Source organism: Pseudophryne corroboree, assembly GCF_028390025.1.
Source record: "Pseudophryne corroboree isolate aPseCor3 chromosome 11 unlocalized genomic scaffold, aPseCor3.hap2 SUPER_11_unloc_2, whole genome shotgun sequence".
NCBI classification, from domain to species: domain Eukaryota; kingdom Metazoa; phylum Chordata; class Amphibia; order Anura; family Myobatrachidae; genus Pseudophryne; species Pseudophryne corroboree.
Window position 1 is genome coordinate 117,248 of NW_026967478.1, and position 5,636 is coordinate 122,883.

The following is a 5,636-nucleotide window of genomic DNA, read 5'->3' on the forward strand; positions in this document are numbered from 1 at the left end:
ATCCAAAACTGGGATTGATATTTTGTCTCTTTTATTTTTACTTAAAGTACAATAACGTTTACCATTTTAATTTGTTTTAATAGTATATTGACAGTATTGTTTTCTTTCAAAAATCCACTTCATTTTCTTTACCCTATTATTAAAATGGTAATTGACAAAAACAAACTACATTGTCACCAGAAGAGCAATACAAAATGTACAAGTGATATATTAAAATCATCTTTCCAGTTTGAATTTCAATGTTGCATTGGGTCAACAATTTTGTGAGAAACATCTTCACCCTTAAATAAAGATTTTCTTAATTCCTTACCTGTGTGCTAATTAGATATCACCTTGTTTTCACATTAAACAGACTTCCACATGAGAAAGCAGCAAGGATGCAGTGGCGTTAATGTTTCCTGGTGTCAACTTGTATTATTTCAGTAGACATTGAAATGAGGATGCATCTTGCTGCCTTTCCAATGAAGCAAGTTTAATTTAGTAATAGGTGAAAAACCATCCTTACAAAGGTGTTAATCAGAGACTTGGCTTTGTGGACACTTTTCAGAGAACAAATTTGTTAGCATAAAAATAAAGCCAGAAAATGAAGAGCTGTTTAATCACTCGATTGGATTTTTCTGCCAGCATATTTTTTTTCTCTGCAACCCACTGCTAAATTGTGCTTCCTAGCTGTTTTTTATAAAATCACTGAATCAAATCTAACTCTGATTACATCAGAGAAGGCCATGTACCCTACACCATAAGAGGAGGTTTGAAATTTTGACTTGTCTCCTTAAATATCACCAAAATCTGATCACAAGGTTAATTACATCCCTGGGTGGGATTGAACCACCAACCTTTTGGTTAATAGCCAAACACACTAACCGATTGCGCCACAGAGACACTTTGCAAAAGTCCATACTGACAAAGGCTAATAAGCATTCATCTAAAACGTTTCCTAGAAAAACTTTAAAAAGTCAATAATCTGGAGAGTTTTTGTAAGATGTTTCTTCCATCAACCAACGAAGAAACACATTGGTACTTTCCCATGATGAGTGAGTGCTTCAGGATCTCTTGCACTTACATGTGCAGCAGAGTACTGCAATGGAAGCATGCTGGGCCCATAACCCAGAGGTAGGCAGATTGAAACTATCCTCTGCTATATGCATTTTTTTTTGTTAATTAAAGTAATCCAAAACTGGGATTGATATTGTGTCTCTTTTATTTTTACTTAAAGTACAATAACTTTTACCATTTTAATTTGTTTTAATAGTATATTGACAGTATTGTTTTCTTTCAAAAATCCACTTCATTTTCTTTACCCTATTATTAAAATGGTAATTGACAAAAACAAACTACATTGTCACCAGAAGAGCAATACAAAATGTACAAGTGATATATTAAAATCATCTTTCCAGCTTGAATTTCAATGATGCATTGGGTCAACAATTTTGTGAGAAACATCTTCACCCTTAAATAAAGATTTTCTTAATTCCTTACCTGTGTGCTAATTAGATATCACCTTGTTTTCACATTAAACAGACTTCCACATGAGAAAGCAGCAAGGATGCAGTGGCGTTAATGTTTCCAGGTGTCAACCTGTATTATTTCAGAAGACATTGAAATGAGGATACATCTTGCTGCCTTTCCAATGAAGCAAGTTTAATTTAGTAATAGGTGAAAAACCATCCCTACAAAGGTGTTAATCAGAGACTTGGCTTTGTGGACACTTTTCAGAGAACAAATTTGTTAGCATAAAAATAAAGCCAGAAAATGAAGAGCTGTTTAATCACGCAATTTGATTTTTTTGCCAGCATATTTCTTTTTCTCTGCAACCCACTGCTAAATTGTGCTTCCTAGATGTTTTTATAAAATCACTGAATCAAATCTAACTCTGATTACATCAGAGAAGGCCAGGTACCCTACACCATAACAGGGGGTATGAAATTTGACTTGTCTACTTAAAGATCACCAAAATCTGATAACAAGGTCAATTACGTCCCTGGGTGGGATTGAACCACCAACCTTTTGGTTAATAGCCGTACACGCTAACTGATTGCACCACAGAGACACTTTGCAAAAGTCCATACTGACAAAGGCTAATAAGCATTCATCTAAAACGTTTCCTAGAAAAACTTTAAAAAGTCAATAATCTGGAGAGTTTTTGTAAGATGTTTCTTCCATCAACCAACGAAGAAACACATTGGTACTTTCCCATGATGAGTGAGTGCTTCAGGATCTCTTGAACTTACATGTGCAGCAGAGTACTGCAATGGAAGCATGCTGGGCTCATAACCGAGAGGTAGGCAGATTGAAACTATCCTCTGCTATATGCATTTTTTTTTTGTTAAAGTAATCCAAAACTGGGATTGATATTTTGTCTCTTTTATTTTTACTTAAAGTACAATAACGTTTACCATTTTAATTTGTTTTAATAGTATATTGACAGTATTGTTTTCTTTCAAAAATCCACTTCATTTTCTTTACCCTATTATTAAAATGGTAATTGACAAAAACAAACTACATTGTCACCAGAAGAGCAATACAAAATGTACAAGTGATATATTAAAATCATCTTTCCAGCTTGAATTTCAATGTTGCATTGGGTCAACAATTTTGTGAGAAACATCTTCACCCTTAAATAAAGATTTTCTTAATTCCTTACCTGTGTGCTAATTAGATATCACCTTGTTTTCACATTAAACAGACTTCCACATGAGAAAGCAGCAAGGATGCAGTGGCGTTAATGTTTCCTGGTGTCAACTTGTATTATTTCAGTAGACATTGAAATGAGGATGCATCTTGCTGCCTTTCCAATGAATCAAGTTTAATTTAGTAATAGGTGAAAAACCATCCTTACAAAGGTGTTAATCAGAGACTTGGCTTTGTGGACACTTTTCAGAGAACAAATTTGTTAGCATAAAAATAAAGCCAGAAAATGAAGAGCTGTTTAATCACTCGATGGGATTTTTCTGCCAGCATATTTTTTTTCTCTGCAACCCACTGCTAAATTGTGCTTCCTAGCTGTTTTTTATAAAATCACTGAATCAAATCTAACTCTGATTACATCAGAGAAGGCCATGTACCCTACACCATAAGAGGAGGTTTGAAATTTTGACTTGTCTCCTTAAATATCACCAAAATCTGATCACAAGGTTAATTACATCCCAGGGTGGGATTGAACCACCAACCTTTTGGTTAATAGCCAAACACACTAACCGATTGCGCCACAGAGACACTTTGCAAAAGTCCATACTGACAAAGGCTAATAAGCATTCATCTAAAACGTTTCCTAGAAAAACTTTAAAAAGTCAATAATCTGGAGAGTTTTTGTAAGATGTTTCTTCCATCAACCAACGAAGAAACACATTGGTACTTTCCCATGATGAGTGAGTGCTTCAGGATCTCTTGCACTTACATGTGCAGCAGAGTACTGCAATGGAAGCATGCTGGGCCCATAACCCAGAGGTAGGCAGATTGAAACTATCCTCTGCTATATGCATTTTTTTTGTTAATTAAAGTAATCCAAAACTGGGATTGATATTGTGTCTCTTTTATTTTTACTTAAAGTACAATAACTTTTACCATTTTAATTTGTTTTAATAGTATATTGACAGTATTGTTTTCTTTCAAAAATCCACTTCATTTTCTTTACCCTATTATTAAAATGGTAATTGACAAAAACAAACTACATTGTCACCAGAAGAGCAATACAAAATGTACAAGTGATATATTAAAATCATCTTTCCAGCTTGAATTTCAATGATGCATTGGGTCAACAATTTTGTGAGAAACATCTTCACCCTTAAATAAAGATTTTCTTAATTCCTTACCTGTGTGCTAATTAGATATCACCTTGTTTTCACATTAAACAGACTTCCACATGAGAAAGCAGCAAGGATGCAGTGGCGTTAATGTTTCCTGGTGTCAACCTGTATTATTTCAGTAGACATTGAAATGAGGATACATCTTGCTGCCTTTCCAATGAAGCAAGTTTAATTTAGTAATAGGTGAAAAACCATCCCTACAAAGGTGTTAATCAGAGACTTGGCTTTGTGGACACTTTTCAGAGAACAAATTTGTTAGCATAAAAATAAAGCCAGAAAATGAAGAGCTGTTTAATCACGCAATTTGATTTTTTTGCCAGCATATTTCTTTTTCTCTGCAACCCACTGCTAAATTGTGCTTCCTAGATGTTTTTATAAAATCACTGAATCAAATCTAACTCTGATTACATCAGAGAAGGCCAGGTACCCTACACCATAACAGGGGGTATGAAATTTGACTTGTCTACTTAAAGATCACCAAAATCTGATAACAAGGTCAATTACGTCCCTGGGTGGGATTGAACCACCAACCTTTTGGTTAATAGCCGTACACGCTAACTGATTGCGCCACAGAGACACTTTGCAAAAGTACATACTGACAAATGCTAATAAGCATTCATCTAAAACGTTTCCTAGAAAAACTTAAAAAAATCAATAATCTGGAGAGTTTTTGTAAGATGTTTCTTCTATCAACCAACGAAGAAACACATTGGTACTTTCCCATGATGAGTGAGTGCTTCAGGATCTCTTGCACTTACATGTGCAGAAGAGTACAGCAATGGAAGCATGCTGGGCCCATAACCCAGAGGTAGGCAGATTGAAACTATCCTCTGCTATATGCATTTTTTTTTGTTAATTAAAGTAATCCAAAACTGGGATTGATATTTTGGCTCTTTTATTTTTACTTAAAGTACAATAACTTTTACCATTTTAATTTGTTTTAATAGTATATTGACAGTATTGTTTTCTTTCAAAAATCCACTTAATTTTCTTTACCCTATTATTAAAATGGTAATTGACAAAAACAAACTACATTGTCACCAGAAGAGCAATACAAAATGTACAAGTGATATATTAAAATCATCTTTCCAGCTTGAATTTCAATGATGCATTGGGGCAACGATTTTGTGAGAAACATCTTCACCCTTAAATAAAGATTTTCTTAATTCCTTACCTGTGTGCTAATTAGATATCACCTTGTTTTCACATTAAACAGACTTCCACATGAGAAAGCAGCAAGGATGCAGTGGCGTTAATGTTTCCTGGTGTCAACCTGTATTATTTCAGTAGACATTGAAATGAGGATGCATCTTGCTGCCTTTCCAATGAAGCAAGTTTAATTTAGTAATAGGTGAAAAACCATCCTTACAAAGGTGTTAATCAGAGACTTGGCTTTGTGGACACTTTTCAGAGAACAAATTTGTTAGCATAAAAATAAAGCCAGAAAATAAAGAGCTGTTTAATCACTCAATTGGATTTTTCTGCCAGCATATTTTTTTTTTCTGCAACCCACTGCTAAATTGTGCTTCCTAGCTGTTTTTATAAAATCACTGAATCAAATCTAACTCTGATTACATCAGAGAAGGCCAGGTACCCTACACCATAACAGGGGGTTTGAAATTTTGACTTGTCTACTTAAAGATCACCAAAATCTGATAACAAGGTCAATTAGGTCCCTGGGTGGGATTGAACCACCAACCTTTTGGTTAATAGCCATACATACTAACTGATTGCGCCACAGAGACACTTTGCAAAAATCCATACTGACAAAGGCTAATAAGCATTCATCTAAAACGTTTCCTAGAAAAACTTTAAAAAGTCAATAATCTG

General features: G+C 34.5%; 1 non-coding gene across 1 annotated transcript; it reads right to left on the reverse strand.

The window, feature by feature from the left end:
* Nucleotides 1-808: 808 nt before the first annotated feature.
* On the reverse strand, nucleotides 809-882 carry TRNAN-AUU (transfer RNA asparagine (anticodon AUU)). The gene has a single exon. It is a non-coding gene; the product is annotated as a tRNA-Asn (tRNA).
* Between the last annotated feature and the right edge of the window lie 4,754 nt (nucleotides 883-5,636).